Source organism: Triturus cristatus, chromosome 9 (genome assembly GCF_964204655.1).
Source record: "Triturus cristatus chromosome 9, aTriCri1.1, whole genome shotgun sequence".
NCBI lineage: Eukaryota > Metazoa > Chordata > Amphibia > Caudata > Salamandridae > Triturus > Triturus cristatus.
The window spans coordinates 794,548,353-794,563,798 of NC_140592.1; positions in this window are offsets into that span (position 1 = coordinate 794,548,353).

Here is a 15,446-nt window from a genome sequence, read left to right on the forward strand (position 1 = left end):
ACAGTTATAGTGTGGAATGACTACTGTTAGCATTTCTAAAGTTAGTAGTTAGTGCCGTGGATGGGCCATGTACGCTCGATGCGATTCGCGCACCGTGCGCACGTGGTGGACATATTATGCGCTTCGTTGTGAAAGATAAACATTTATTTTCAGTTTAAATTAGATAAGATCGGCTCCACCAGTAGAAGGGGTTGCCCTGGTGGAAGCGAAGGAACAGTCAACTCCAGATTCGAAATTTGTGGCAAATACTTTGCAATCTTCGGCCCCACATTTAATTTTATCGGTTCAAATAAGATTTGGAGGACAGATCAAGGAAGGAATTTCGTTCATGATCGATTCGGGGGCCACGGGAAATTTTTGTGACATTGGTTTTGCTAGAGCTCTTGGAATCACCTTTGTGAGGAAGGAACGGCCGGAGCCAGTACGTGCAGTTGATGGAACGAGTTTGTCCTCCGGACCAATAGTCTATGATTCTGAGGAGATCTTGTTGTGTGGACCCGGTCTACATGTTAGCTCTTTGCAATTCAACTTGATCGATGCTCCGCAATTTCAATTTATCTTGGGCCTGCCCTGGCTCACAGAGCATAACCCTCAAATTGATTGGGCTCAGCGATCCATTCGCATGAATTCACATTATTGTTTGCGGCATTGTTTCCATTCTAATCCAGAACCATCAGCAGCTTCCCAAGCTTCACAGTCCTAAATTTTAGCAAGCATCCCAAAGACCATTTGTGCTTTAGATACTCAAGAAGTTCCACAAGACTATGAAGATCTCGCCCCTGTGTTTGATGAAAGAGAAGCGGAACGTTTACCTCCCCATCGAGAGTACGATTGCCGAATAGAGCTGGAGCCGGGAGCCTCTCTGCCCTGTAGCCGAATTTACGCATTGACTGAAGCAGAAAATGTCCATCTTAAGGAATATTTGAGTAGATATTTGGCTAATGGCTTCATACGCCCTTCACAGTCTCCGGTTTCGTCTCCACTCTTCTTCATTCCGAAGAAGGATGGCCAGCTGAGAACTTGCATAGACTATCGCGCCCTCAATTTGGTGACCAAGAAGAATCGTTATCCACTACCTTTGATTTCTGAGCTCTTGGATCAGGTTAAGGGAGCGAGGGTGTATACAAAATTGGATCTGAGAGGCGCCTATCATCTGGTACGCATGGCCGAAGGAGAGGAGTGGAAGACAGCCTTTCGTACTCGTTTTGGGTTGTACGAATATCAAGCCATGCCCTTTGGTTTATGTAACGCTCCAGCTGCTTTTCAGCACTTTGTAAATGATGTGTTGCGTGAATTTTTGGATCGATGTGCAGTGGTATACATTGACGACATCCTCATTTTCTCTGCCAGTTTAGAAGAACATATCCAGCACGTCAGATCCATTCGGAAGAAGCTGCTAGAGAACCAACTTTTTGTCAAACTGGAGAAGTGTGTGTTTCATTCCACGCAAGTAGAGTTTTTGGGATTCGTCTTGTCTCCCAATGGGGTATCCATGGATGAATCAAAAGTAAGGGCCATCAAGGAGTGGCCCTCCCCGAGTTCTGTGAAGGAAGTTCAGAGTTTCCTCGGCTTCGCCAATTTTTACAGGCGTTTCATAATTAACTTCTCTGAGCGAGTTGGTACCCTCACAAAATTACTCAAGAAAAAGACTAAGTTTGAGTGGAATGCGGAAACAGAATCAGCCTTTAATGAACTCAAGAGCATATTTGTCTCTTCTCCGGTGCTGCTCCATCCGGATCCTGGAGAACCATTCTTTGTGGAAGCAGATGCCTCCAACTTGGCCATTGGAGGAATTTTGTCCAGGCGTCATAAGCAGACGGGCCAGTTACATCCTGTAGCCTTTCGTTCCAGGAAGTTAACAGCTGCGGAAATCAATTATCCAATCGCGGATAAGGAACTGCTGGCAGTCAAGGATGCGTTCTTGGAATGGAGACATTATTTATTGGGTGCCCGGCACGTGGTGACCGTCTTCACGGACCATCAAAATATTCAGTTTCTGAAGTCCGCTCGCACACTTACTCCACGTCAATTGAGATGGTCACTATTTTTTGCAGATTATGATTTTGTTTTAACTTACAAGCCTGGATCCGCAAATGGAAAGGCGGATGCCTTATCTCGTTTGAATGTTAGCGAAGAGGTCAAGACTGGTGAAGAAGGAGTTATAATTCCTGTAGATCGAATAATCGGAACTCTCACCTACGCAGACATAGAAAAGAAACTACGTGATTCGCAGTCTCAAGAAGAAGTGAGGAATTGGACTGCCAAGGGGAAAGAATTCCAAGTCAAAGAAGGAAGGCCCTATTATCTAGACAAGTTGTTTGTATCGAATCTGGAATTGCGAAGGCAGATCATAGAACACTTCCATGATGAGCCACTGGCTGGACATAAAGGTGTGAAGAAAACTGTGGAGCTGATCCGAAGAGAGTTTTGGTGGCCGGCAATGGAAGCTCAGGTGCGGCAGTATGTAGCCACTTGTGAGTTGTGTATCAAGGGAAAGACTCCTAGAAGGGCTCCTCAAGGTCTATTACAGCCATTGCCTCTAGCCCCATACCCTTGGCATACCATTTCCATGGATTTCATCGTGGATCTCCCGTCTAGTGGAGGTCTTTCAGTCATTTGGGTGGTGGTGGACCATTTTTCCAAGATGAGCCATTTCGTCCCATTGAAAGCTCTTCCCAATGCCACTCAGCTGTCCAAACTGTTCACACAACACATTGTAAGGGCACATGGTATTCCAAAGACAGTCATTTCTGACAGGGGCCCTCAGTTTGTCTCTCGTTTTTGGAGATCCTTTTTGAAGAGGTTGGGTGTTGACTCTCGTCTGTCCACCAGTTTCCATCCAGAGACGGATGGACAGACGGAAAGAGTAAATCAAGAATTGGAGCAATACTTGCGCATGTTCTTGATGGATCAAGAAGGAGAGTGGCCAGACCTGATTTGGGCAGCCGAGTTCGCTTACAATAATGCCGAGCATACTTCTACCGGTTACTCCCCATTTTATTTGAATTCAGGAAGGCATCCAAACACACTGGTAGATAAAGAAATCAGTAATGTTCCTGCAGTGGAAACGGTAGTTCAAGAATTACACTTGGCTTACCGATTAGCTTCCAGAAATTTGTCTAAGGCTAAGGTTTCCTATAAGAAGCAGGCAGACAAGAAGAGGCGTCCAAATCCAGTTTATGAGAAGGGAGATCAGGTTTGGGTTTCAACTCGAAACTTACGCCTGAAGGGGAACCGGAAGTTCCAGCCAAGATTTGTGGGCCATTTTCGGGTAGACCGGATGGTGAATCCTGTCAGTGTTAAGGTTAGTCTTCCTCCCAGGTTGAAGATTCATCCGGTTTTCCATGTCTCCCTGCTCCAGCGTAGTCCTGAGGGTTTCCGAGTCAAGAAGTCTCCCTCGTCTGTCTTGGTGCAGGGAAGTGAGGAATTTGAGGTGAAGAGAATTCTTGATTCTAGGCTACAAAGAGGGAAGATTTTCTACCTAGTTGACTGGAAGGGTTATGGTCCTGAAGAGAGATCCTGGGAGCCATTATCCAACATCCATGCTCCACGTTTGCTCCGAGAGTTCCATCGCACTCATCCCACTAAACCCAAGGAGGGGAGGAGGGAGGTTTTGGTGGGAGGTACTGTCAGGACTGGAGCTGAGAGGGCAAGATTCCCCCGTTTGAGGCTACAACCTAGTTGTCATGCTAGGCTGGTAAGAGGAAGGCGTAGATGCATTTCTGTAAGATCGCTCTCCGCCTTCCTTCGTTCTTTAATGGTTTAGGCATATTTCCCTCCCCCCCCTTCCAAGATGGCCGCTGGACGGTTCACCTTTTCCTCCCATTGTTCCTCTGGCTGAGGTGCAGTGTTTCTATTTTGAAGTTGTGCGCGCGCTTCCAATATGCGGCGCACTTCAACCGTCAAAACTTGTGGAGTGGTGGTGTTCTCTTGAGCTCCGTTCTCTACAGGGTTTTCCCAGTCAGAGTTTGAAACAATTATAGTTTAAAGAGTTGCCCTTATAGAGTGTTAATCTTTTGATCCCGCTACTGGGATAGTATTCGAGTAATTCCTGCAGTTACTACGGAGGAGTTTGTCTGGAGTGTCTGAAGAGAGGCAGGCAACACGAACACGACAAGAGGTCTTAGTTCTTCAGAAGTAAGGAGGGTTTGAGGCAAGTCGTGAGATTTGAACATTCTGAGAAGTAAGTGTTGCTTTTCTCTCATATTTCCCGTTGTGACAACAAATCAGTGAAATCATCCTGTGACTCGGAACTCAGTGAGTCAGTAAGCTTTTTCGAGTCAGCTTTTGCGGCACGTTGTCCAGCAACAGATTCTCCGCAGAGTAGTGTTCGCCAGCCAGAATCCAATTCTGCTTTCCTGTGAAAAGAAAAGAAAAGAGAAAGAATTAAGAGACAGTAGGAGGAGTAATTGAATCAAGGAAAGACTTTTACAGCTTGTTCAAAGTATTGCGACTGTAAATATATATATATATATAAGAGAATTCACCTACCAGCATCATCTTCGGAGTGCAGAGTCCAGAAAGAGATTAGTCAGCATACTACAACTACATACTCATATACTTCATTAAGATAAAACATCCTCTTAGGTGGTAGAATGGTAATGGTAGTAAGATAAGAGTCAGGGTGGGGGGGTCTCTGGCAAACTGGGTTTACATGTAAGTTTTCATTGCAGGAATTGTTGCACGCCATCAGTACAGCCCCCTCTTCCACTAAAAGAGCACCAGCTGAATGAGTATAGAGAGTTGCTACCCACTGTGTCAGGACAGGTATAGTGTGGAATGACTACTGTTAGCATTTCTAAAGTTAGTAGTTGTGGAGCAGTTGTTTATTAACTCTCGTTACAGGGATCTAGACGAAGGAGTTTCGAGACCAGTCCAGGAAGAAGACACAGTGCAGTCTCTCTTTTCAGTCCAATTCCCGTTTCCCCCTCCCTGCTGCTCGTGAGCCACTGAGTTCACAGTAGCGGAGTGGGGGAGTGGAGAACCAGCGTCTGCTCCTGTGGAAACCGAACTTCAGCTTGAGGAACTTGACACCTCCTGTTTCTGAAGACCCAGGGATATCAAAGACTTCACCTGCGTCTTGTTACCAGCTGACCTGGGCTTCTATGCTGTGAATCCTGCTCTGCCAAGTGGTGCCAAATCCAGTCCTGGGCCCCTGGACATGAGTGTTTAATGTTGCAACCCGTGAAACCAACACATTGACACAGACGTGTTGATTGGAACCAGCGCATTTCTCTGTGATATTGACTCATCACTGCTGCCGCCACCGAAGCCGCAGCACTGCTCGCTGACAGCGAGATGCAACGACTATAACTTACAATGCTGCTCTGACTTTGCTAATGCAGTGCCTCTGCATCACCGCTGCTGCACGAGTCTCAGACACTGCATCGCCGATGTCTGCGGCTCAGATAAACATTTACTATTTCTCTAAACTGATCTGCAATACTTTTGTGGTGTTTTCACTGTGTTACTGTGTGTGTGCACAAATACTTTAAACATGGCCTCTTTAGTTTAGCCTGACTATTCTGTGCCAAGCTACCCGAGTGTGAGCACAGGTAAACCTTTACTGTGTACTGCACTTGCCCTGACTAGGATTGTGGTTCCTGTTTGGATAGATTGCATACCTCTACCAACCAGTAACCCAATTTCTAACATCAGGTATCTATTGGTGTTGTTAATCCACTAACTAAAAGATATAAGGAGGCTTTCTTTTCCTTTCCAAATTGTAAAGATATTGTCTATTAATCATTTCTCTAGTTTTATATAGTCACAATATGGATTATCTTCACTGAAAATTCGGTTAATATCAAAATTATTTTTTTAGAGGCATGCTACACTTGGTGCAGATGTGCTCCCCATTGATGTTCCATGCATTTGAAGAAAAAGGTCATCCTTGAACTGAGGCGCGGTAGAATAAAGTTAATATAAATGCTGAGGAGACATTGTACCGTTGACAAATTAACTGGAGATAAGGCCCTAAACAAATTAGGCATAGGAGCAGTATTAATCACAATATACGTGGACTTAGACCCTAAACGCCATAAGAGACATAGCAATCAATCTCAGGAACATATATGGTGAGCCTACTAACTAGGGAACAAAATATGTGTGGTATGCTGAAGAAATATATGTTGCATGTAGTAGTCCTGTCAGTTAAGCGTAATAGCAGTAATTCTGATTGAAGTACGGAACTGAGACAGTACATAGGACCTCGAGCATGCATGACACAGTGATGCAGGAGAAGCTAACCTATATGTTATGTATTGTATGTTATATGTTTGTTCAGAAACGCACATGCATTGGGACAAACAATTTTTTTGGGGGGGATAGATAGCCTCAAGATAGGAATACTTCACCAAAAACACGCTTAGGATTTTTACAAAATGACTAAGGGTTCTGCAACATTATCATTATTTTTAAAGAGTGTGACTACAGGGAAATGCCAATTTCCTTTGAACCAATAAAATCTGAATAGGAACCACCTAGAGTAAGTAAGGGAACTGAGTAAAGACAGTTTTCACTACCCTTCTATGCCATACATGGTGGCAGTTTGCGATCTGTAAGTATATGCAGAGTGCGGAGTGAACTCAAAGATAAGAACTATGAATGCACACATGCACTTGGTGAGGGGTGCCACTTTTAGCATTAGAGATTGTAGTACTGCTGTGAAGACCCCAAAAATGGGATGAATTACCAATTTTATCTCTTTAAAAAAATAATCATTGCAGTATATTTACATATTTCTACAGGTTCTAAATATAACTATGAAGTACATATTGGAGAGCCGTACACCTCCTGATTTTCTAGATTCCTTTAGGGTGAGAGATTTATAGGCAGGAAGTTTATAACCCTGAAGAAAGCTGAGTGACCCATATGGGCAATAGGATTTTGGCTGAAAATGTAGGCAATATGATTGATGGATGTAGAACCCATCATATTTCTGTAAACATCCAATCATTTATAATTAATGACATGGATACCCACTGAATAAAGATAAATCTTGGGTTTATCCACAGTCATTTCTAACTGGAACCCTGCAATAATTTCCAGAAACATTCCTTTTCACAAGCTTCGAAAAAAATATCCTAAAATGTGTTTGAGACCATCAGGGTGGTATTGACTTACCAGGGTGAGAAGAGACACCCATATTGAAGCATGCCACCATATGAGTGAGGTGTCTCTTCTAATATCAAAAAGATATTCCTGAAGGACACGATAGGAATGTTCATATAGTCGACTGACTGACATTTGTGCCCTAGCACTTCCTGAACCAAACCCACTGGAGACAAAACCGATACACAAAAAGCCAGTTTGTTAGCAGTCTGTGAAAAGTAATGTCTAAAACCTGTTCAAGAAGGAAGAGCTGAAGGGATTTTCATTTCTTACCAGCCTAGAAGTCAAACATATGTTCAATATGATGAATCGGATTTTAGGGATGACTAAGAGTCTTCCTAAACAGAGGCATAAAGTTCATGTGGGCATGCAGTCTGTGAGCATTTACTCCTTATGGACCTTTTCCTCTGGATATCCTGTGGCATCTTTCAGATACAGGGAAACAGTACAGATTAGCAAGATGTTCTGAAATAGGAACATGCCAAAACCAGTTTAGCATAAAATGGGCAAGTATGTTTTAATCAACTGTAGACACATTGGGCCCGATTCACAGAACTAACTTAAGACAAAATCCTAAACTTACTATCATTTTGGTATTCACAGAAGGCACTTACTCATTTCGGTATTCACAGAAGTTAGGACTCCTAACTGCCTTGTGTGAATACCGAAAGTCTTAAAGTTAGGATTTTTCTTAGTTTAGGAGTACTAAAGTTAGGACTCCTAACTTTAGGACTCCTAAACTGAGAAAAATCCTAAGACTTTCGGTATTCACAGAAGGCATTTAGGAGTCCTAAAATTAGGAGTCCTAACTTTACTACTCCTAAACTGAGAAAAATCCTAACTTTAAGACTTTCGGTATTCACAGAAGGCATTTAGGAGTCCTAAAGTTAGGACTCCTAACTTTACTACTCCTAAACTGAGAAAAATCCTAACTTTAAGACTTTCGGTATTCACAGAAGGCATTCAGGAGTCCTAAAGTTAGGACTCCTAACTTCTGTGAATACCAAAATGAGTAAGTGCCTTCTGTGAATACCAAAATGATAGTAAGTTTAGGATTTTGTCTTAAGTTAGTTCTGTGAATCGGGCCCTTGATCAGTTAGTCAACAAATAGTTCTTCCACGAGATACAGTGCAAATCGAATACAGTGTGCCCCACAGAAAAAATGTGTATAGACAATCCTATTCAGAAAGAAACTGCATCAGTTCCTGAGCCAGTTAGATGTCCATCAAAGCGTTCAATGTTGATGATAATATGATGCTAAAGATGACGGATTTCCAAGGGTATTCCTCAAGAATGTGGGAGTATTTCTCAGGGGTTATCAATGATTATCAAGAGGTTTAGTGCTATTCATTCTCAGAGTCCAGAGCTCCCTGTGGCAGTGGACTGCCCACCGTATCATGGTTGCTATTCAAGGGGATAAGACTGGTGCATGTTGCAGGTCTCAGACTGTAGAGGTATTCATTAGACTATAGATCTGTGATGCCAGTGTCTGCATTGCCGCTGTATGAAAAACACACATTGCCATGCCAGGATTTCCATTTCGCCAGTATTTAAAACATTATTGTCTTACCAGAAACCACATCGCCCAGGTGTGTACAGGACCATTCGTATTCCAGAAATCAAACCTCCCTATATTCAAAGTCCCATTGTAATATATATGTATTGACTGTGTGAGCTGTACACGGCCGGCAATCATGCCAGAATCTACAATGTTTATTAAAGAACAGCAGCAGAAACCAAATTGCCCTATTATTTAAAGCTTCTTTTGAGCACAAACTAAACTTCCATATCCAATTGCTACTCATCCCAACTGACTTCTGTGTTCATTACACTCGGGCTGCCAGGGGCATGGCTGGCCTCCCACCAGTGGCCTGAATGCCAGTTGCTTAGCTGCTGCAGATTTAGAAGGAATCCTGTGACTCCTTCTTGCTCTGTGGGGCTACTGTTTTCAAAGCTGAAGGGAGTACTTTGAACACCTACCTCACACTACCAAAGGAATATCTTCCATTGGTGCAGCAGGTGCAGTGGCACCGTGTCCCAGAGGCCTGAGGGGCCCACCACACCCTGATTATTGCTTTACTGCCAGGGAGCCCATTTCCTTGCTTGCATTAGGGCCCATGACACACTGGTGACGCCACTGGACACTAACTGTGAAAGAAACCTTTTACATGCATGTTCATGCACAAGAGCTGTAGTCAGGTTTACAGGTTGCTTACCTGTGCAGCCTGGGAGAACAAACATCAAGTAACAAGCATTTGCAATGCAATAGGTCTTGCATTTACAAGACTTTGAGCTATTGGGTTACCCGTACCACAGCACCATCCTACTTAAAGTAACCCAGTCCTGATAATGACCTGAAATCATCCGGGTCGAAACGCCGTCAACTGTTTAGCGCTTCTCTAAGCGTCATCATGGGTCCAAAAAACAGTGCAAATCCTGAAAAAATGTCCTACCTACTATTTTTGTAACCATCTATTATCCTTGCCCTTTGTGCCGTTGTTCGCTGTTATCTCACCTTTTCGCTTGTCACTTGCGCCGTTCACTTCTACACGAGCACCTTTGTGCACAGTGTACTTTGGGTTGCCATACAAATAATGTAATTTAGTGCTGATACAACTACTGTTAACTTAAAATATACCAACCACTCCCCTGGTCTTTCTTAAATCTTTGTTGTCTCTCTTTTCTATGTACTTGACAGTGACCTGTTATATATATTTGCCTTTTTAAGTGATTACTAAATGTTGCTGCAAAGCACATCGTGCCTGCAGTAAGTCAAAACTCACTAAAGAAATAGTGCTTATAGACTAAATAACACAGACGGTGTAACAACAGAAGTAAAAGGGCCAGTCATCCTGGTAGGTTACAAAAGAAGACAAGTTGGTACTAAGGAGGGATTACCGAATCATAAGCCAGCGTTTACAAAGGACAAAGACACAAGCCAATGAAAAATATGGGAGGAGAGTGGGCGGAGCTTCAAGTGCATACTCTAATACAGCATGCCTTGCAGGCTCGACTTACAACAGGAGCTGCGTTGAGGGAGCAGCTCAGCTATGTGCATACAATACAAAGGGACTCTGGCTCAAGCCGGGTTTGAGGGTGCTGGTTCGTAGTAGCCCATCTAGGCCTGAAAGCAGTTTGTCTAATGACTTGTCCGCTATGGCTTCTCTCTTGAGACAACGTCCTAGCATGACTCGAACATTTCTTTTCTTGGAAAATCACAGCATTTAAGGAGCCAAGATCATGTATTTTATTAGCCTACAAACGCAACATTGAATAAAAAAAATGTTTGGCTTTGGAAAAATAAACATGATAGCGCACATCAACATCTCTTCTAGTATACAAATGGATGTTAATACCGGAACCATTTTTTGTTTTGTTTTAAATGCACATTTAAATCGATTCATAGAATTTGCGTATTCTGAAAATGAAACTAATTTGAGTTTTTTTATTTTGTGCTGAGGGGCGCACATTCAGGTTCTCTCCCCACCAAAGTGGTTGTATACAGACAGATACATTATTTTTCTGGTTAGCTAAAATGTGCGTACTTCTAACTTCTAACATCAAATGATGTGTAGGACACACAACACATTCTCTCTAGTATCTTCTCGAGCATTTAAGTACTCTGGGTGTGATTTAGAATTTAGTAGATAGGACACTCCATCACAAACATAATGGAGTACCATGTCCACTAAGTCCTTGGGGCCAAATTATCAAGGAACGGCGATAACATTATCTCCGCTTTAGCGGCAGGAAACTTCCGCTAAAGCGGCGATAATGGGCTTGATAATATGCCCTTGTGAATTCCCATTGAAGCCCAGGTTCACACCAGAACGCATAATTTCAGTGCACCTGAGCATAACCAAAACACAAGATACATCGCTCACTCTCGCATTGGTTCTGTGGTAGAGACCTGACCTCCACCATGAGCACACATTACCAGGTGGTTTAATTAGGTAGGTCTCTCGCAGAATGCAGCACACATAGAATAAGCAAAAACGAGGAGAAATAAAACAATTTCTCCTGGTATCACCATTTTAACGCCTGCTCTTGCATGGCATTAGCCTTTGGCGCTGCCTCAGATTTACACATCCTTGCAAATCTGGGGCTGCATCAAAAATCAATGGATGTTGCTGTGGAATGCCCACAGCAACACCCATTGGATGTCCCTTTCATGCAGATATCTGAGTGAAAGGGCACCATATTTACAAAGCGCATTAAGCCACAAAAAGTGGCTTAACGCTACTTTGCAAATAGGGAGCAGAGCATTGCGCCACAGCAACACAGTTAAAAGTGACGTTCCTGTGGCGCAATTCTCTTGTAAATATGCCTCTATGTGATTAATTATTTTAATATTTGATCTGAGGAGGAAGTTACTGAAAGAAATTAGTTCTAAAATATAAATTCCACTTGCAGGCTATATTAGAATTGTGCTTTAGAAACATGTTTTAGCTGCAGCAGAAATGCTTTCACTTAGAAAATGACACGCTAAAAGAATTTGCCCACCCCATAATTTGAAGGAATCCTTATTAATGTTACAAAAAGGTATATTAATCCTACATATATATATTGAAAAGTGTGGTTGCAAAATTGCTTATGAAATAACATAATAAAATGTATTTTGTACTAAGTCTTCATTCTTAAATGTGCACATTAAGTTTTGGCCTCAAAGCCTTTTTCTATCGACTCTTGCTCACTGTTTAATAAACGTGTATTAGAACATTTTCGCAAGCACCGGCAACTTACTTAGAATGTGCTGACTTCATACTTATGTTCCATTTAGTTCCCTCACCAAGTTAGGGTATTAATTATAATCAAATAAGACGTGGTCTGTTTGTTATAATAATGAATTAGACATTTATGAATGCTTCATCAGAATATTATTGCTAGTTTGCCTTTGCATCGCTGAAAAGTCTTTGTCTTCATATTGAAACTCATAGCACATCTTCTAGCTTAGATAAGAAGAGTCTGATGAAAACTTTCCTCCATTCAGCAACATTTGAAACAGCGTTATACTAATGTACCAACGTGAATGTTTACCATAGGACTCGGGTGAGGAGATATCAGAGGTTGACAACACCATCGGAGCTGATCCCATTCGTTGGACGAGCTGACGTTTAAGAGAGTATTGATAAGGTATTTTATGGATTTATAATAATGAGTGTTCGTAGCTAGTTAGGAGGAGTAGTGGAAGAATCGCACATGGATTTCGACGAGGGAGAGGCTCCAAACCCCGACCCATCATCACTGCCTTGCGACTCTTCCCTTGATGTTGATCTTTTGTTTTGTTACCAACAGCTACTGCTAAAGGTGACTATTTTGTCTAATGGCTATACCCTGATCAATGCTACTGCAGAGATCATTCTCTTATTGACAGTTGCTACTGCAGCTGTGGGGAACTCGGTGAGACGTTCGTCTTTTATTCTGACCCCTACACCTTCCAGAAAAAGGACTGTTTACGGGTTCTATGTAGAATTGGTCCTAGAGCTAGTTTAGTGATTCTACTCTTTATAGAACACTGTTTTTTGATTCACGCTGTCACATATCCATCTGTTATCGGTATTTCTGTAAACCGACTAATCTGAATAAAGATGACAAAATCAATAATAATCTTTTAAGAGAAATAAATGTGTTGAAACTTCACCAACCTCTCATCATTGACAGAACATCTAAAATTCTATTGTCGATGATATATGCATAGCTTTGGTTTTGTTCTAGCTCTATTCATATTACTGTGGCAAAGGTCCATTGACCTTTTTCAAGAGACATCAGGAATTACCAAGGACGAAGTCCTTAAGTTGAGTGTTTTAAATTTTTAAACCATTCTTGGCTAATCCTCTGGCTCACAAATTACCAGAAATGGTGAGGAAGATTGGCAGGACCCCAGCAATTTGTTTTAATTATGTGGGTACAGGTGGGGAGGGATGTTCAGTTGGTGGTGGGGGTGGGGGCAGGGCTCCGGTATATATAATTTTTCTAGTACAACTATGGGGCTATGGGCTGAGGAGGTGGGCATGTTATGCATGAAGTCTCTTGGCTCATCTACCCCATTCAGTTCAGTCAAAATGAATGGGCATGGTTAGTTGTTAATAACATAGAGATTTACACCTCAAGCTTTCTTTTTGTTGTATATTTGATGTCATTTGGAACCCCTCCTTGGAAAACTACCTGGTTATTAATACCACCTCTTCTATAATTCAGCATATTTCATGCTGTGTCTAAGTTCCAGGCCATATATTACACCCGGAACTAAACCTTGAATTTTTGATTCACTACCCTGGAAATTTTGCTTTCCAGGGTCCATGTAATAAAGCCTTAGGCTCTATGACACGAGTAGCAAATAGCAGTGCCCAACATCGATGCAGTCCAGTAATCAATGTTTGATCTAGGATACATTGAAAATGATTTACAGAAATTGACTTGCACTGTCTCTATATACAATATCCAACCAATAGCACAAAACAGCTGCAAAATTCACTATTACCCACTCAATAATACGTATTTCCTTCAGAAAGAGAAGCTGAGTTGATACTTCAGTATTCACAAGTATGAGTTTGAAAAACAGATCTCGGCAATAGTAATCAAAGGCTTCTCACCAGTTTTAACGGCTTTGTGGGGAGCAAATGCTTTTCTTCTTTCTTTAAACCTCAGAGTTTTTTATGTACCTTATTTAAACTCAAAATAGGGGGCATATATTTACAAGCCCTAATTCCCACAAGAACGTCACTTTTAGTGACGTTCCTGTGGTGATAAACCCTTCGCCTGCATTAAGCCACTTAAACTGGCTTAACGCCAACTTGTAAATAAGGTCTTCTTTCATGTTACACTTAGCATAAAAGGGGTGTGCAATGGGTGTTGTGGAGGGCGTTACGCCGCAAGGCCCATTAATTTTGACACTGCCCCCTATTTGCAAGGGTGGTGTAAATAGGAGGTAGTGCCAAAATTAAGACCAGGGAAAACCTGGTCATAACATGGCAAAAATAGGCTAAATGCTTTATTTTGTTTTTGTTTTTGCCATTTCTATGCGTGTTGCATTGTAGCACACATAGAAACACCAAATTGACATGAATGATTGTTTATGTGCAGGAAGGTGTCCCTCCTGCAGATAAATAATCATTTAAAACAAGAAATGACGATTTGCAACTTCTATGTGTGCTGCGCCATTCTGGATTGTTTATGTGCAGTAAGGGGCACCTTCCTGCACATAAACAATCATTCCCTCAACGCAGTGCATTGGCACTAGGCAGTTGAATTTATTGCCAGTGCAGGGAGAAACGCAGGAGTGCACCGTATTATTGTAAAGTGAAGGAACATTGTGTTAGCAATTTTGAAGCTAACCCTCGCTCCGACACTTTCTTAAACATATGCCCCTAGATTCTTCACCATTATATTTAGTTTTTTCTACAATTCGGGTTAGGGCCCACATCCAACTGCTTATTCTTTACATTTTAACATAACATAACTTTATTTTGTTCCTTGTTGACTCAAGTTCTCTATAGCTAATTCCTTCGTTTATTTTCTTTAAAGTGTTTATTTCCTTTTCCATTTTTCCATTCTTTGCAATGATGCCATTTTACATTTTACTGTTTCAGGTACATTGGCCCTAAAAATTTACATATAGCACAAATATGTGCTTCAGTGGACAATACTAAGATTGCATAATGCAATGTAACAAAACATACCATAACGAAACATACTGAAACATACCATAACATAACATTTGTATTTAGTTCTATGGTGCAGCATGGGCATTCATAAATTGTGCCTTTTCTATAGAAATGAACTATGCACTTTATGAAAGCCAACTTGCCATGCAAGTCCTGCTGATTGATGCCAAGGACACTTTGCCCTGTGTCAGAATTTAGGAGAAAGTGTGTAATTATATAAGAGCAATGCTTTCTAGAGCAAACTGTTGCACTGCAGACATTTAAACTCAATCCAAAGCATAGGAAATAAAATATCTTGATAAGCAGTCGTTTGGGAGTCCTACTTGCCTCTTGAAGGAAACAGAAACATGTGTCATAAAAGGGCATTACGTCATTAAGTATGTTGAATGAAGTAAAAATAGAAAGCAATTCTGTCAGAAATTCACTATTTTGTATACAGAAAAGCAGTACCCTTTGAATGCACAGTGAAAGCATGTCCATTTTCTTTGCATCACTGTAATTGCTTATTTGAAACACGTGGATAAGTAAGTGGCCTCTTACAAATGCCCTGCAATCTTCATTCTGCTTTGTACATGCTCTTCAGGGTCAAACACTTCTTGTCCATGCCTCATTACCCCTTACAGAGTTTGGAACACTCTGTGCAGGGGACAGCCATCTCAGATCCAGAGC